Below are 19988 nucleotides of genomic sequence, written 5' to 3' on the forward strand. Positions count from 1 at the left end.
TGTAAATCGACTCATTTGATGTACGATCATTTCAGGGAACGATTGAATCAAGCATGTTCATGAATTATATGTTCATACATTATGATAGTATAGTAATGCGTTAACTGGTGACGTGTGTGATGTGCGTACAACGGTCACTAAGTTGTGTCACACAGACCAGCAACATGAAAAAAAAACTTTATAATATTTAAATATTTCCAGAGTTATATTCGTTGGCCAAAAGAAGTTACTGTATAACATCAGCGATAGATTCTACAAGTGAACTCTTGGAATGTGAATTTGACAGTTATGAACTGCGATATTTGTGACTGAATACCGTAATTTTGATCAAAGAAGATTTATTTGAGAAGGTGGTGACATCATCATTCTCTTAACTGGTTTGATGGGGACCGTCATGGATGCCTCTTCTACGGTCTCAGATTACTCGATTACTTCAATATCTACACCTACATCTATACTCTGAAAACTACCGAGAAGTGATGGCAGAGGATACGTCACATTGTACTAGTCATTAGGGTTTTTCCCCGTTCCATTATACATCTACATATACATCTACATACATACTCCGCAAATCACCATACGGTGCGTGGCGGAGGGTACTTCGTACCACAACTGTTCCACTCCCAAACAGAACGAGGGAAAAATGACTGCCTATATCCCTCTGTACGAGCCCTAATCTCTCTTATCTTATCTTTGTGGTCTTTCCACGAAATATAAGTTGGCGGCAGTAAAACTGTACTGCAGGCAGCCTCAAATGCTGGTTCTCTAAATTTCCTCAGTAGCGATTCACGAAAAGAACGCCTCCTTTCCTCCAGAGACTCCCACCCGAGTTCCTGAAATATTTCCGTAACACTCGCGTGATGATCAAACCTACCAGTAACAAACCTAGCAGCCCGCCTCTGAATTGCTTCTATGTCCTCCCTGAATCCGACCTGATAGGGATCCCAAACACTCTAGCAGTGCTCAAGAATAGGTCGTATTGCTGTTTTATAAGCGGTTTCCTTTACAGATGAACCACATCTTCCAAAAATTCTACAAATGAACCGAAGACGACTATCCGCCTTCCCCACAATTGCCATTACATGCTTGTCCCACTTCATATCGCTCTGCAATGTTACGCCCAAATATTTAATCGACGTGACTGTGTCAAGCGCTACACCAATAAAGGAGTATTAAAACATTACGGGATTCTTTTTCCTATTCATCTGCATTAATTTACATTTATCTGTATTTAGAGTTAGCTGCCATTCTTTACACCAATCATAAATCCTCTCCAAGTCAGCTTGTATCCTCCTACAGTCACTCAACGACGACACCTTCCCGTACACCATAGCATCATCAGCAAACAAGCCGCACATTCCTATCCACCCTACCGAAAAGATCATTTATGTAGATAGAAAAGAACAGCGACCTACCACACTTCCCTGGGCACTCCAGATGATACCCTCACCTCCGATGAACACTCACCATCAAGGACAACGTACTGGGTTTTATTACTTAAGAAGTCTTCGAGCCACTCATACTTGGGTACCAGTCCCATATGCTCGTACCTTAGAAGTCTGCACTGGGGCACCGAGTCAAACACTTTCCGGAAGTCAAGGAATATGGCATCCGTCTGATACCCTTCATCCGTGGTTCGCAAGATGTCATGTGAAAAAAGGGCGAGTTGCGTTTCACAGGAGCGATGCATTCTAAAGCCGTGCTGATGCATGGACAGACATTTCTCTGTCCCAAGGAAATTCATTATATTCGAACTGAGAATATGTTCGAGAATCCTGCAACAAACCATGCGAAGCGCGGGAAGAATGTTTTTTTGAATGCCTCTGCGCACGCCCTAGTTAACGCTAAACTTGTCCTCGCTATCCTTATGTGAGCGATACGTAGGATGTTGTAGTACGTTCATAGAGTCATCACTTAAAGCTGAAGCTTGGAACTTCGTTAATAGACTTTCTCGGAATAGTTCACGTCTGTCTTCAAGACTCTTTCGGTTCAAATCCTTCATTATCTCTGTGACGCTCTCCCATGGATCAAACAGACCTGGGACCATTCGTACTGTCCTTCACCTTATACGTTCAATACCCCTTTCAGTTTTATTTGGGACAGGTCCCACACACTTGAATAGAGAACCGTCACACGAATGGTTTGTAAGCAATGTCCTTTGTAGAGTGATTGCACTTCCCCAGTATTCTACCAATAAACCGAAATCTATCATGTGCTTTAGCCACAACTGAGCCTATTTGATCATTCCATTTCATCATTTCACGCACCTACAAAGTGTTACACCCAGGTATTCGTATAAGTTGACCCATTCCAACAGTAACTTATTGATATTGCAGCCATAGCATACTAAGTTTTTTCGTTCTGTTAGGTGAACAGTTTTGCATTTCCGAGCACTTAAAGAAAATTCCCAGTCTTTGCACCACTTTGAAACCTTATCAAGATATGACTGAATATTTATGCAGCATCTGTCAGACATTATCTCAGTGTAGGTAGTTGCATTAGATGTAAAAATTCTCATATTGCTATTACTACTGTATTAAATTGTAATATACAAGATAAACGGCAAAGGCCGCAATACACTTCACTGGGGCACACCTGAAGTACCTTCTACATCTGACAATGACTCTCCATCCAAGACAAAGTGCTGCGTTCTCCATACAAAAAGTCCTAAATCCAGTCACAAATTTCCCTTGATTCTCCATATTGCCGTACTTTTGACAATAAGCGTAGGTGTGGTGCGGAGTCAAATACTTTTCGGAAATCAGGAATACTGCATCTACCTGGTAACCTTGATCCAAAGCTCACGGTATGTCATGTGAGACCAGTCCGAGTTGAGTTTCACATGATCCATGTTTACGGAAACCATGCTGGTTGGTATTCAGAAGAACATTCTGTCCATGATATCTCACTGTGTTTGGGCTTAGAATATGTTCTAGGGTTCTACAGCACATTGGATGGTAGTTTTGTGAATCATTTCCACTACCCTTCCTGTAGCAGGTGTGACCTGTGCTTTTGTTCCTAGAAATGGCACGACATTTTGTTCGAGTTGTTAACTCAGCCGCAAGTTCAGTATAGAATGTGTCGAGGATTCCATCGGGCCCTTGAGCTTTGTTGTGTTTTAACGATTTCCGCTGTTTCTCAACACCTCTGACACTAACGCTTACTTCATTTATGTTTTTAGTGGTACGAGGATTAAATTGGGGCAGCTCTCCTAGGTTTTCCTTTGTAAAGGAAATTAGAAAACGGTGTTAGGCATTTCAGCTTCTGCTTTGCTACTCTCAGTTCGCTCATTTGCTGGGAAATGGACACTAACTTATGTGTCACTATATACGACCGAAATTTCTTTGGGTTTTGTGAAATTTCATTTGACTATTCTCGTACGGTGGTCACTGAATGTATCAGGCGTTGCTCTCTTTACAACCAAACGCGAATTTATTCATCTATAGCCCTACGATTTGTTTTGTATCATTAAGCAGTAATTCTTAAAATATGGTGTATTTTTTTATAGTGTCTGCCTACCATGGAGGTTCCCACCCACTATGAACTGTTCTAGTGGGAGCATATCTATTCATTGCGTGGTCAACCATTCTTTCAAACTTGATCCACAGTTCCTTCTACACGTCTACATGTTCCTGCCCTGTTCTGGAAGTGTCACTTTCCTGACTGAGACACGATATTACTAATTATTTATCTACTTTCCTGAACATATACACCTTTCTGCTTGGTTTAGTCGTCCTTTGTACTTTGGTAATCATTGTTGCCACAACTGCGACATGATCACTGATACCAGTTTCGATGTGGACATCCTCCAAGAGGTCAGGTTTATTTGTTGTCATTAGATCCAACATATTCCCATCATGAGTAATGTTCCTAACTATCTGTTCTAGGTAGTTTTCAGAGAAGGCATTGAGTAATGTTTCATAAGATATCTTATCATGGCCACCACCCACAAAACTCTGATTAACCCAATTATTTGTCGGATGATTAAACTTTCCACCGGTGATTACAATATGATTGTGGAACTTACACCAAGTGAACTAACGTTTTCTCTAAAGTTTTCTTTTAAGTCCGGTGAGCAATAGAAGGATTCGGTAACCATTTTATGCCTGATACCGAGTCTTGCCCAAACAGTCTCACATGAAGCTTCAATTTCTATCTCGGTGGATCTAACTTTCTTGTCTACTGCCACAAATACACCGCCTCTATTCCTCATTCGTCTATCCCTTCAATATACACTTAAATATTTCCCAAAAATCTCACTGCTACTAATTTCAGGTTTTAAGTAGCTTTCTTTACGTAATATTAAGCGAGCTTCACTGCTCTTCAGGAGCGCTTGAAACTCTGGCAGTTTTTTGCAAGTGCTTCGGCAGTTAATCATTAGACTTTTAATTCACCTGTGGAAGCTATTTCTTTTGATCTTACACTGATTCTTTTGAGTTTCCTGCAGCTATCGTTATGTGGATTGAATGGAGATTTACCTAACCTAAAAAGGCGTATTGTGCGACCCACACACAATAAGCTACCTGAGTAGCAGCCTGTGATGTATGCTGCACATTTGACCCATTTAGGGGGACACACCAGTTCTCAACTCTGTGGCGCAATCCCAGGAAGTCACAGGCTAGCTTTCCATAGAATCATCGAAGTCTCTAGTTCAGTCCTTTATATGTTTGATAAATTCCTACCTCTATCGTCCCTTGCACATTTTAGCCTTTACAGTTGCCGATAGTGACTAAAGTACATTTTCCTGATATCTTAACAAATATTCAATTGTGAAGTACTTTATCGTAATTGGGTTCTTTACATGTACTTTAGATTTTGAAATACTAAGGTTATTCATACCTTATTTAAATACTGAATTGTAGTGGTCTCATGGCCAGAGGACGTTTGGAAGAGACAAGTGTTCTGACATAGACAAGTGTTCTGACATAAAATCGATGTAACTAGTCAGTGGTGTGAGAAGATGTCTTAGTCGCTGACGTATAGCTCGAGAATTACCAAAATAATGGGAACCAGCACTTTGATAACATTAGTGAGACGTGGGACGTAGGGAAAGCAGGAAAGGTGTGGACGGGACCTAATCAGTTACCGTTGGTTGCGCAGAAAACACATACGCTTTATTTTTAAAAAACAAAACTTTCAACAATCATTTTTAAAAGCCTTTACCACACTGGCGGCTGAGAGCCTTATTAGAAGAATTGCAAGTTATTGTCAGCTGAAGGCGACAAGCACTGTTACACACAATCAACGGCTGAATGCATGATTGAGAAGGTTCAAAATTATTCGTCGGCAGGTCAGAAGCAATTTCAAAAATACACAACGTCTGAAGGCGTGAATCACCAATAAGGTAGACATTCACACGTTAAAAATACCAAAAGCACGTTAAAAATACCAAAAATCTTAATAACAGTAACAAGTTGTAGTGACGGCTGAAGACCTTATGAAGGCAGAACTGAAACTATTTGTAAACAATTAACAGCTGAAGGCCAGCAGCAATTTCAGAATACACAACGGCTGAAGGCCTCAATTACAAATAAGGTGGACAGTTACACTTTAAAAATACTAAAACCCTTTCTAATAATCTTAATAACCTGTAACAAGCTATAGTGACAGCTGAAGGCCTCACTAAAACAGGAGTCGAAATTACTTGTCGGCTGAAGGCCACAAGCAATGTTACAAACAATTAACCGTTGAAGCCATGATTAAGTAAGGATTCAAAATTATTGGGGGCTGAAGGCCACAAGCAAGTATCAGAATGCTCAATGCCTAAAGGCTTGAATTACAAGTAAGGACTGCAGTAGTATGTTAAAATACTAAAGCCTTTTTAAAACAGTCTTAATGACTGCTGCAGGCCTTATTAAGAGAAAATTGAAAATTATTTGTTTGCTGAAGGCTGTGTTCCATCGCTCATGCGCCGAGTATAGCACCTAGTTTAAACTCACTTAAATTGATGCAACTTCCTGGGAGATTAAAACTGTGTGCCCGACCGAGACTCGAACTCGGGACCTTTGCCTTTCGCGGGCAAGTGCTCTACCATCTGAGATACCAGAGCACGAGTCACGCCCGGTACTCACAGCTTTACTTCTGCCAGTAAGCACTTGCCCGCGATAGGCAAAGGTCCCGAGTTCGAGTCTCGATCGGGCACACAGTTTTAATCTGCCAGAAAGTTTCATATCAGCGCACACTCCACTGCAGAGTGAAAATCTCATTCACTTAAAATGATATCTGCCATTACAGCAGCAGTAACCGATCTAACAACTGTGATGATGATGTATGGTTTGTGGGGCGCTCAACAGCGTGGTTATCAGCGCCCGTACAATTACCCAATCTTTGCTCAGTCCAATTGCGCCACTTTCCTGGATGATGATGAAATGATGAGGACAACACAAACACCCAGTCATCTCGAGGCAGGTGAAAATCCCTGACCCCGCCGGGAACCGAACCCGGGACCCCGTGCTCGGGAAGCGAGAACGCTACCGCGAGACCACGAGCGGCGGACAATCTATCTATCTATCTAACAACTGTGCCAGACACTTGTCTTATACAGGGTGTTACAAAAAGGTACGGCCAAACTTTCAGGAAACATTCCTCACACACAAATAAAGAAAAGATGTTATGTGGACATGTGTCCGGAAACGCTTCATTTCCATGTTAGAGCTCATTTTAGTTTCGTCAGTATGTACTGTACTTCCTCGATTCACCGCCACTTGGCCCAATTGCAGGAAGGTAATGTTGACTTCGGTGCTTGTGTTGACATGCGACTCATTGCTCTACAGTACTAGCATCAAGCACATCAGTACGTAGCATCAACAGGTTAGTGTTCATGACTAACGTGATTTTGCAGTCAGTGCGTCAGTGCAATGTTTACAAATGCGGAGTTGGCAGATGCCCATTTGAGGCAATAGCCGTGGCGCGGTACGTTTGTATCGAGACAGATTTCCAGAACGAAGGTGTCTCGACAGGAAGACGATCGAAGCAATTGATCGGCGTCTTAGGGAGCACGGAACATTCCAGCCTATGACTCGCGACTGGGGAAGACCTGGAACGACGAGGACACATGCAACTGACGAGGCAATTCTTTGTGCAGTGACGATAACCCTAATGTCAGCGCCAGAGAAGTTGCTGCTGTACAAGGTAACGTTGATCACGTCACTGTATGGAGAGTGCTACGGGAGAACCAGTTGTTTCCGTACCATGTACAGCGTCTGCAGGCACTATCAGCAGCTGATTGGCCTCCACGGGTACACTTCTGCGAATGGTTCATCCAACATTGTGTCAATCCTTATTTCAGTGCAAATGTTCTCTTTACGGATGAGGCTTTACTCCAACGTGATCAAATTGTAAATTTTCACGATCAACATGTGAGGGCTGACGAGAATCCGCACGCAATTATGCAATCACGTCATCAACACAGATTTTCAGTGAACGTTTGATCAGGCATTGTTGGTGATGTCTCTATTGGGCCCCATGTTCTTCCACCTACGGTCAATGGAGCACGTTATCATGATTTCATACGGGATACTTTACCTGTGCTGCTAGATCATGTGCCTTTACAAGTACAACACAACATGTGGTTCATGCACTATGGAGCGCCTACACATTTCAGTCGAAGTGTTCGTACGCTTCTCAACAGCAGATTCGGTGACCGACGGATTGGTAGAGGCGGACCAATTCCATGGTCACCCCGCTCTCCTGACCTCAACCCTCTTGACTTTCATTTATGGGGGCATTTGAAAGCTCTTGTCTACGCAACACCGGTAACAAATGTAGAGACTCTTCGTGCTCGTATTGTGGATAGCTGTGATACAATACGCCATTCCCCAGGGCTGCATCAGCGCATCAGAGATTCCATGCGACGGCGGGTGGATGCATGTATCCTCGCTAACGGAGGATATTTTGAACATTTCCTGTAACAGAGTGTTTGAAGTCACGCTGGTACGTTCTGTTGCTGTGTGTTTCCATTCCATGATTAATGCGATTTGAAGAGAAGGAATAAAATGAGCTCTAACATGGAAAGTAAGCGTTTCCGGACACGTCTCCACATAACACATTTTCTGTCTTTGTGTGTGAGGAATGTTTGCTGAATGTTTGGCCGTACATTTTTGTAACACCCTGTATAGGCGTTGCCGACCGCTGCGTCGTATCCTGCCTGTTAACATATCTATGCATTTGAATACGCGTGTCTATACCAGGTTCTTTGGTGCTTCAATGTATAAGCCAGGAGGAGGAAAGGAGCTAGGAAAAGTCATTAACATTGCTGTTGTTGATATTAAAGGGGTACCCATGTGTAAAGAAGCTCAGCGATGGCCCCCCTATCTGCTCTGATGAAGTCACCAGGAGAAGAGGGAAGTGTCATGTTCCTCTGTGCGAATACGTACAGAAGCACACACGAACAGCTGCATATGTACAGTATTTTGCTGCGATATCTGCCACGCAAGAAACGTTCCGGAAACACCCAAACGCCATAGTCATCAGTTCCGCAGTGGGCTCATTGTTATAGCTGTCGCGGGTAGCGCGTAGCAAGAAATGCGACCGGGGAAGCAAGAAAATGCCGTAAGCACAGCCAGGTGACGGACTGCGTTGCCGGCAGCCTGCGGCCTTCTTCAGCGGACGAGCTGTTTATTGAATTGTAGCGCCGCGCGGCGTGGACGGCGGCCAGATTACGTCTCATCAGCGCCCTCCCACCCCTTCTCCTCTCACTCTCCACCCCCACTCCTCCCCTACTCATTCTGGCTGCTCTCGCTTTAACGAATCGTCCGGCTGCAGCTGGCGCTACCACTCTTCCGTCTAATATGGCGCTGGGATGGAGTCGTCTCTCAACCAGTTAAGTCATGTACATTTTACAGAGGCCGTTGGGTTACATGAAATTTTAGGGTTTCGTTACGTATTGGCTTTCACAGTATCAGAACTTTCATTGTGTGAGTACCTCCATTCCTTCTCCACACTGCCTCATAGCTATCAAAATTATCTATTAAAAAAGACATTGTTGCTAGTCAGCTCGTAGCTGTGTAATATTCCAAAAGTAAATACTTGGTAACGAGATCCGTAGTGGGCTTTACTACGAAGAAAGAATTAGGTTAAGCTGCTCTACCGGTCAAAGTCAGAGTAGCGATCCTAACAGCATGTACCGCTTGATTACATTTAACGTGCAGCTACCCACAGAGGTCCACTGTGGGCGGTAATTATCGTATGGCAGCGACACTTGCTAGATGTGCTTCTGCGCTGATGCGGAAACGATTTACGCTGAAAAATATTAGTTCCCATTTTGACCACTAGGTCAAATCTGGCGCTGTACAGCATCTCATCGACGTCTCTGGTACTCATATTGAACCGCTTGTGGAAGCGGTTATTAATAGTAAGTTTAGCAGTATGACATCTTCAACATTTTTAGTCCTGTCTCCCTCAGTTGAGTGTAATATTACGGTATATTGATAATTTTTACTTATGGACCGTTTGACAGTCGGCAACAGAAACCAAAACATTGCATTGAAACAATTCAGTTCATAGTGCTGTGGAATGTGGGGAAAAAACCGCAAATTGGCATTCATAAGAAGAAGAACAACACTAACAATGCAACAGGAGAGTAATATGTAAGAAGTTGTCCACGCAACCTACCACTGATGATGCCTTGCAGAAAATAAAGACGAAACGCGTATGGCACTAAAATTGTGTTTTATTCAGTTGCTGTCAGACGGTCCATAAGTAAAAATTATCAGTATACCGTAAAATTAGCGTTATGACTTTCTCAGTTATTTCTTCATCTTTTCTGGTCAACGGCCCGTCCCAAACCCTATACCTATGAAAACATTTCTATAACTTTTTGTTGCCCTCTCAGCGCCAAATTTTTCACGAGGTGGTCAAAGTCGGTTTTTCATTATCGCATTAGAATATCTACCAAGTTTCGCTGTCTAACGATAGTTGCAGCCCACACTGGACTTCTGTGAGTTGCTCGACTTTAATTAGAACCATCCAGTATTACCAACTGTAGGATTTTCCTCCCGAATTATTATGACTCTTTAATAAACTTTAAATAAATTTATTACCATCTGCTCACAACGAAATCTTATATATATCAAAACAGGTAAATAAAATTGCCGTAGAATATCAACACAACTAACAAGGGGACCGTCTGACAAGTTGCCACGGAATTTGATCAGTTCAAAATGGCTCTGAGCTCTGTGGGACTTCACTTCTCAGGTCATCAATCCCCTAGAACTTAGAACTACTTAAACCTAATTAACCTACGGACATCACACATATCCATGCCCGAGGCAGGATTCAAACCAGCGACCGTACCGGTCGCGCGGTTCCAGACTGAAGCGCCTAGAAACGTTCGGCCACCTCGGCCGGTGATTTTGATTAGTTTTAGGTAATTTGTACCAGGGACTTGTCCCGAACACCTGCCTAGCCGCTTTTCGCCAGACGGCCTCAGTTTTCGAGAATATCGATGTTGAAGTTATATGCGTACCTCTTGTAGCCGCAACGTTAGTCCTATTTCGAACAGGCGAATGTACCACAGCCCGTGTGCTTTCTTTTCGGTCGTCTGTACATCTGATGATCGATAGTTCAAAGTAGGTTCCACACCGTTCAACATCTTCTTTCCATTAAGATTGGCTTTGTACCGTTTGAGTGGTTGGATTATAATATTTTATTATTATTATTATTACTATTATTATTATTATTATTTAATCATGCGTCTCCTAACTATTTTGATGTGGCTTTCCACGAATATTCCTCTCCTGTGCCATCCTCTTCGTCTCAGAGTGAAACTTCTGACATAAATCCTCAGTTATTTGATGGAAGATTTCCAATGTATGTCTTCCTTTATAGGAACAAATCTCTCTCGTACCATGGGAGTTATTTCCTGATGTCTTGTGTCATAAAATGGATTACCTGCAGCCGTCCTTTTGATGTTATTTATTACATAGCTAACAGTTTCGGTGATTCAATACACCATCTTCAGATCTTAATTGACGTTGAAGGAGAGGACAGATGGGGAGAGGGGGACTACAATCTTGTACACGATCCCATCAATGGCCAACAGCTATGAACTGAGGAAATCGTGTACACGATTGTAACTAGGACTTATGACGGTGTAATGAATCACCGAAACTGATAGCTGTATAAAAAAACATTGAAAGTACGACTGCATGTGTTTCATTTTATTACATAATTGAACGTATGAAGTCCCTCAAAATTCAACGTACAGTCAATTGTATGTTGGATCGCCAACTGCTAAGGTCACAAGATAGGTTCCCCTGTAATTCAAAATTATTGTATGCATTAAAAGTGAAGATATCTGTTGGATGTAATTACGATAGTACATGTTACGCCTCATGGATAATGTTGTTTTACTATGATAAGGGCCTACAAGATTCGAATAGTTTGCACTCAAAATGGTTATACAGTGGTTGAGGTGTAAAATAAAGCATTTAAATCTTTTCGGCCGATGCTGGCATTTATCCAAAATATATTGACAATAATACGGTGGTGACGCACACACTTCCCAATGGAATTAGACATCAACCGTGCTCAATGTCCCTTGCACATGGGACCCTACGTCCACGCTGCGATGGTAGGACAGGCCAGTATTTCGTAACTTCTAATTGGAAATCACATTCGCAGTGATATATTCCTTCGACTCCTCAAACAATTGTTACTCGATGCAACACCGTGGCCTTCGAGGGGAGGTCACGTATCGTACAGACGGAGAACAGATAGTGGCACTAAACATTACAGATAGTTGCGCAGTGTTTATTGCCTGCACAAGTACCTGTCATTCGGAGAACGGACGTGCAAGTGAATGATGAATGTTGCAACCAAAGAAGAAAAAATTGAAATGATCGTGATTTAAAAACGGAGAACGTGGGGGGAAATGCTGAGGCTGCTTTGCTTTGCATGCCGAGTGTTTTACAGTGAAGGCTCGCTCTCGTTCGTTCTTTTACAGGGTGATGAATGCCTTTATGTCTGATGGCAACGTACAGATTGGCAAAAGATAAGGAAGGAAACGTATTACAGGAGAAGTTAATGAAGTAGCTGTACTAGCGTCAGAGCATCACAACGCATGGATAAGCGACCGGCAATTGCACCACCATTCCGATATGGCCCTAGATAGTATTGTCCAAATACTGCATTCTTATAAGTAACATCCCTATCACGAGTCACTGCATTAAGTACTTCATGGAACAGATTTCCATAACCGGATAGTGTTTGTGAATGGACACATCAAGAAATGCAAACGACACTCACGTTCATTGCTGAGATACTATTTTCCGATCAGTCTACATTCACAGACCGCGGAAGCGTTATCCGGTATATCAAGCATTGCTTGAGTGTACACTATCCCAACTGGCTACGGCAAGTTGGCCATCAACATCATTGGTCGGATAACGTATGGTTTGGCTTCATGAGGCAAAAATCTCATCGGTCCGTATTTCATCGACACCACACTGAATGGACGCAAATATCGAACGGTTTCAGAACAGGAATTCCGGCACTGCTGCACGATGCTACCCTGGATTTCCAGCAACGTATGTAGTTTCAGCACGACAGGTGCTCAGCATATTACGTGATAAAAGCACGGTAAGTTTAGACCATGTATACATAGGTCAGTCCCCCGGAAGGGATGGCCCTATTAATTGTCACGCTAAGCACCCGAGTCTGATGTTCTCGGATTTCTTCCTGTGGGGTTCCCCATAAACCATGTATCTTGCCGTTGGTGGGGAGGCTTGCGTGCCTCAGCGATACAGATGGCCGGACCGTAGGTGCAACCACAACGGAGGGGTATCTGTTGAGAGGCCAGACAAACGTGTGGTTCCTGAAGAGGCGCAGCAGCCTTTTCAGCAGTTGCAGGGGCAACTGTCTGGATGATTGACTGACCTGGCCTTGCAACATTAACCAAAACGGCCTTGCTGTGCTGGTACTGCGAACGGCTGAAACCAAGGGGAAACTACGGCCGTAAATTTTCCCGAGGGCATGCAGCTTTACTGTATGGATAAATAATGATGGCATCCTCTTGGGTAAAATATTCCGGAGGTAAAATAGTCCCCCATTTGGATCTCCGGGAGGGGTCCACTCAGGAGGACGTCGTTATGAGGAAAAAGAAAACTGGCGTTCTACGGATCGGAGCGTGGAATGTCAGATCCCTTAATCGGGCAGGTAGATTAGAAAATTTAAAAAGGGAAATGGACAGGTTAAAGTTAGTTATAGTGGGAATTAGTGAAGTTCTGTGGCAGGAGGAACAAGACTTTTGGTCAGGTGAATACAGGGTTATAAACACAAAATCAAATAGGGGTAATGCAGGAGTAGGTTTAATAATGTTAAAAAATGGGAGTGCGGGTAAGCTACTACAAACAGCATAGGGAACGCATTATTGTGGCCAAGATAGACACGAAGCCTACGCCTACTACAGTAGTACAAGTTTATATGCCAACTAGCTCTGCAGATGATGAAGAAATTGAAGAAATCTATGATGAGATAAAAGAAATTATTCAGATAGTGAAGAGAGACGAAAATTTAATAGTCATGGGTGACTGGAATTCGAGTGTAGGAAAAGGGAGAGAAGGAAACATAGTAGGTGAATATGGATTGGCGCTAAGAAATGAAAGAGGAAGCCGTCTGGTAGAATTTTGCACAGAGAGTAAATTAATCATAGCGAACACTTGGTTCAAGAATCATGAAAGAAGGTTGTCTACATGGAAGAACCCTGGAGATATTAAAAGGTAACAGATAGATTATATAATGGTAAGACAGAGATTTAGGAATCAGCATTTAAATTCTAAGGCATTTCCAGGGGCAGATGTGGACTCTGACCACAATCTATTGGTTATGAACTGTAGATTAAAATTGAAGAAACTGCAAACAGGTGGGAACTTAAGGAGATGGGACCTGGATAAACTGAAAGAACCAGAGGTTGTACAGAGTTTCAGGGAGAGCATAACGGAACAATTGACAGGAATGGGGGAAAGAAGTACAGTAGAAGAAGAATGGGTAGCTCTGAGGGATGAAGTAGTGAGGGCAGCTGAGGATCAAGTAGATAAAAAGACGAGGGCTAGCAGAAAACCTTGGGTTACAGAAGAAATATTGAAGTCAATTGATAAAAGGAGAAAATATAAAAATCCAGTAAATGAAGCAGGCAGAAAGGAATAAGACGTCTCAAAAATGAGATCGACAGGAAGTACAAAATGGCTAAGCAGGGATGGCTAGAGGACAAATGTAAGGATGTAGAGGCTTATATCACTAGGGGTAAGATAGATACTGCCTACAGGAGAATTAAAGACACATTTGGAGATAAGAGAACCACGTGTATGAATATCAAGAGCTCAGATGGAAACCCAGTTCTAAGCAAAGAAAGGAAAGCAGAAAGATGGAAAGAGTATATAGACGGTCTATACAAGGGCGATGTACTTGAGGACAATATTATGAAAATGGAAGAATATGTAGATGAAGATGAAATGGGAGATACGATACTGCGTGAAGAGTTTGACAGAGCACTGAAAGACCTGAGTCGAAACAAGGCCCCCGGAGTAGACAACATTCCATTGGAACTACTGACGGCCTTGGGAGAGCCAGTCCTGACAAAACTCTACCATCTGGTGAGCAAGATGTATGAAACAGGCGAAATTCCCTCAGACTTCAAGAAGAATATAATAATTCCAATCTCAAAGAAAGCAGGTGTTGACAGATGTGAAAATTACCGAACAATCAGTTTAATAAGCCACAGCTGCAAAATACTAACACGAATTCTATACAGACGAATGGAAAAACTAGTAGAAGCTGACCTCGGGGTAGATCAGTTTGGATTCCGTAGAAATGTTGGAACACGTGAGGCAATACTGACCTTACGACTTATCTTAGAAGGAAGATTAAGGAAAGGCAAACCTACGTTTCTAGCATTTGTAGACTTAGAGAAAGCTTTTGACAATGTTGACTGGAATACTCTCTTTCAAATTCTGAAGGTGGCAGGGGTAAAATACAGGGAGCGAAAGGCTATTTACAATTTGTACAGAAACCAGATGGCAGTTATTAGAGTCGAGGGACGTGAAAGGGAAACAGTGGTTGGGAAAGGAGTGAGACTGGGTTGTAGCCTCTCCCCGATGCTATTCAATCTGTATATTGAGCAAGCAGTAAAGGAAACAAAAGAAAAATTGGGAGTAGGTATTAAAATCCATGGAGAAGAAATAAAAACTTTGAGGTTCGCTGATGACATTGTAATTCTATGAGAGACAGCAAAGAACTTGGAAGAGCAGTTGAACGGAATGGACAGTGTCTTGAAAGGAGGATATAAGATGAACATCAACAAAAGCAAAACGAGGATAATGGAATGTAGTCGAAATAAGTCGGGTGATGCTGAGGGAATTTGATTAGGAAATGAGACACTTAAAGTAGTAAAGCAGTTTTGCTATTTGGGGAGCTAAATAACTGATGATGGTCGAAGTGTAGAGGATATAAAATGTAGACTGGCAATGGCAAGGATAGCGCTTCTGAAGAAGAGAAATTTGTTAACATCGAGTATAAATTTACGTGTCAGGAAGTCATTTCTGAAAGTGTTTGTATGGAGTGTAGCCATGTATGGAAGCGAAACATGGACGATAAATATTTTGGACAAGAATGGAAAAGATTCTTTCGAAATGTGGTGCTACAGAAGAATGCTGAAGATTAGATGGGTAGATCACTTAACTAATGATGAAGTAATGAATAGAATTGGGGAGAAGAGGAGTATGTGGCACAACTTGACAAAAAGAAGGGGCCGGTTTGTAGGACATGTTCTGAGGCATCAAGGGATCACCAATTTAGCATTGGAGAGCAGCGTGGAGGGTAAAAATTGTAGAGGGAGACCAAGATATGAGTACATTAAGCAGATTAAAAAGGATGTGGGTTGCAGTAAGTACTGGGAGATGAAGAAGCTTGCACAGAATAGGGTAGCATGGAGAGCTGCATCAAACCAGTCTCAGGACTGAAGACCACAACAACAACATATTTAAAAGACGAGGTATACCACCAGCAAGTGCCAACAGGCGTTGAGGACATGGTCTACCGCATCAGAAAGGGGTGTGTTGACATCAACGCAAATATGATTCCGTCCTGTGTACGGTCATTTGAAAAACAGTACGTGCATTGCAGTTGACGGTACTACGTTTGAACAGCTACTCTGATTCCAAAAGTAGAGTACCGTGCGCCTCGAGCCATATCCATAGTGTTGAGTCGAGTAGTCACCTATCCAATGTGTCGGAGGAATACAACGTTGTGAATGGGGATTCCAATTACAAGTTATGAAACACTGTCATGTCCTATCCTTGCAGCATGGAGGTGAGATCCTATGTGCCATTCGATACTCAAGGACTTGTCATATATTATGACTGTGTACCGATATATTTTCCTCTGTTTACAGCGCGATCTGTTAGAAACAAAGAAAATGCTTCAGACACAACACAGGCTAAATGGATTTTGCCGTAGAATCGTAATCTGAAATAAGAAAGTCAGGGCTCCCACTGAAGAGGCCGCGGGGGTTAGCCGTGCGGTCTAGGGCGCCTTGCCACGGTACGCGCGGCTAGCCCTGTCGGAGGTTCGAGTCGTCCCTTGGGAATGGGTGTGTGTGTGTTGTCATTAGCGTAAGTTAGTTTAAGTTATATCAAGTAGTGTGTAAGCCTACGGACCGACGACCTCAGCAGTTTGGTCCAATAGAACTTAGCACAAATTTGCTATTTCTCCACTGAAGATTTCAAAGAGGCTACCCCGCCACCGGCGCATGGTCTGGGATGTTGGTCCAGTGTGGTGTAATTGGATGTCTCCCTCTGAGACAAAAGATTGGGAGTTATACCTTTTTTGATCAAATGGGTAGTTTTAGAGCGGTGGTAACACCCGTTCCCATCAGATCACCGAAGTTAAGCACTATCGGGCTTGGCTAGCACTTGGATGAGGTACTGGTCCGTCAAGTCCTGTTAGCAAGTGGGTGCCCTTGTGATGGCAATTGAGGAGCCACTTGATTAAGAGGTAGCAGCACTGGTCACGAAAACTGACAACGGCCGCGAGGGTTGTGTGGTGACAACAAGCCCATCTGCATCCGGGTCCAATAAAACCTAAGGGCTGAGGATGACACGATGGCCGCTTGGAACCGTTGGGTCTTCAAGACCTGTTCGGACGGTGACCGACCGGCCGCCGTGTCATCGTCAGCTCTTAGGTATTACCAGGTGCAGATACAGAGGGGCATGTGGTCACCGCACCGCTCTCGCGGCCGTTGTCAGTTCTCCTGCAATAGGTCTCACAAGGGGTGAGTGCACCCCGCTAATCTACAGCACTTGGCAGACCCGGACAGTGATTATGCTGCCACAAAAGTCTTTGGTCACTTACCTAACAGCATCGAAAGTCTGACAGATAGCCATATAGCATTTGAAAGGAAATTAAAAGAATTTCTTAATGGCAACTCCTTCTACTCATTAGATGAATTTTTGGACGTAGTAAGTGGGTAAGTTCTCCAACCCCCACAAAACATATTAAAAATATTAAGCGTCATGTAATATTTTGTGTAATGTAATATCTTGTATAGACACCTTTTATTAACTTGACACGTTCCACATCATTACGAAGTGTCATATTCATGAACTACGGAACAAGTACTAATGTAATCTATTCCACCCTAGTGCTAGCCAAGCCCGACAGACCTTAACTTTGGTGATCTGGCGGGAACCAGTGTTACCACTGCGTCAAGGCCGGAGAAATCTGAACATGACTGGGGTCACGTAAATGGAAGTTCCACAGTATTCCTTCACTCTTGTATATATATTTTCCAACTTCCGGAAAAATAAGTGTTAGGTGTTGCACGGAACATAATTCCCTTGCTAAATCACAGAAAACAATTAACGTTATACATCAATATCAGTCTTCCATAACATTACTCCTTGACGTCTTATCACGTTTATTCTTATTCTGTAACTCCGATAAACAGAGTGTCAAGGAAAATTATCCCGCATTTTTAGAGGTACATAAATAAGGGTTCTAAACGGCCTGCGTCAAGAGCTGTTAGCATTTGTTCATCGTCACTACAGTGAAACACATGTCCTCTACAACAAGTTCTTTGCCATTTTGAACACCTTACGCAAGTCAGTCATAAATGAACAAACAAACGAGTACAGATCGTTCTTTTATTATGAAACAGCAGATCTTCTAGCGTAACCAGCTTGCTGTCCGACGTCTAAGGGAATCATGCCCTCTTTGAGAGACTCTAGGTTGGCTACTGATGCGCTGGCCGGTATTGCCGACGCGTTCAGCAGTGCTTGTACATCATTAATGAGGCTTACACTCACCAAAGGCTTCAACGGTCCGCACAACCAAAAATCGAAGGGGTAACGATCATCTGAAAAAGCTGGTCAATGTACTAGTCCTCCCCGACAAACCCGTTGTCAATTAAATGTACGTGGGAGAAAATAGTTTGGTGCTCAATCACGCGTGAATCACATCTCCAGCCGTTGTAATGGTAGCTTGTCTAGTATGTTGTACCAAGGGCAACAACAGAACAACGTGTTCTATTTGGATATTGCTCTCTGCAGATTGTCCGTAATAGCAAGGAGCTTATATCAAAAGAGTTGTGTTTCACAGTAAGAACAAGAGATCATAGCTCTTTAGTTACGTGTTGCTGATCTCATGTTTACGCTGTATTTTCATCCACCTCCTCTCAAAATGAGGAATACTTTTCTTAACGCCTTGTAGTGTCTGTCACACATTCCTCGGTTATCATCCTTCCAGTTTTAATTTTCAAAATGCCTGTGTAGCAACACATCTCCAACCCTCTATTCCTCTTCTTTTCGAAACTGAACCCCAGTAACGATAATCTAATCCTCTATTTGGAAACTAGATTTATTTGACACATGACAATTTTAGCTTTAATTTATAATTTAAGAATACCGTACCCGGTATCGTGCACGTATTTATTGTACCCGATAGTGGAAAGCTGTAGAATCAGGAAATTGACGTTTACCGTAAGATCGTGTACACGGCGGTGAGCACAGATGCGTTGTCAATCAGTCCGGTCGCACCCTTGCGTGCATGCGATCCACAAACGCCACTTTTTTACCCGGCGTCCCCCTCGCTTTGCAAACAACTGTGACAGGCAAAGCGAAAAGGGCCGGGCCGCCGGGGAAAGCGACACTAAGCCTGACAGAGCGACTGTTCATTACAATTGGCCACACCCGCCGTGGCGCGCGGTATGTCGTGAGTGATTGGCTTTAAAGATTCATGACGCGCCAGGGGTGGCGCGGGCGCACCCCCTAACAGTACAGCGCGGCTCAGGTCGTCTCAGGCACGGTACAGGTGGGATCGGTTTGGGGCTGGGGGGCGGGGGGGCAGTGGGGGGGGGGAGAGATGATGAAATGGTGAAGGGGTGGGGACAAATGGGATGGAGGGGGAGGGGTAGGAGAAGGAAAAAATCGACCGCTACTCGCCACCGTACGAACACAATTACTGTTCAATTACATCCCTGACCACGCGACCATAAAGTAAACTTGTGGAGGAGATGAGATAATAAATGAGGGGGCCAACTTTCAGAGCCCGACCCCTCGTTTCGGAACTACCGTCCCTATCACCCTTGCCTACGCCTTATGTCGCCCAACGCCGTCGTAAAACACGCTCGTGATTATTACACGCCATTTCCTCCAAGCCTCCCTTACAGACACAGCTGCGTGGAATCATAAATGATCTCTCAAATGTCTGAAGAGATAGTCTTGTGTCCTGTCTCATACCAGAGAGGAGTTGCATGTTTAGTTATCCAGTGGAATTTCGGGTGCTCATGTGTGCTGTCTCAAGTACAGTGAATGGTGGTCTTACTACCTTTTCTAAATATGATTAGTTTTTATTTTGGAAAATACGAGAAGGAATGCAAGTCTATCCACTATTTGCGTTAACTGGGCGCCTGCACTATCACTACATTAATAAGGGTTGTGTCCGTCCTTGGATTTTTGACGACATGAACTCTGCTGAGGACGCTGTCAATGAGGTGT

The sequence above is a fragment of the Schistocerca cancellata genome, chromosome 2 (assembly GCF_023864275.1).
Source record: "Schistocerca cancellata isolate TAMUIC-IGC-003103 chromosome 2, iqSchCanc2.1, whole genome shotgun sequence".
NCBI classification, from domain to species: domain Eukaryota; kingdom Metazoa; phylum Arthropoda; class Insecta; order Orthoptera; family Acrididae; genus Schistocerca; species Schistocerca cancellata.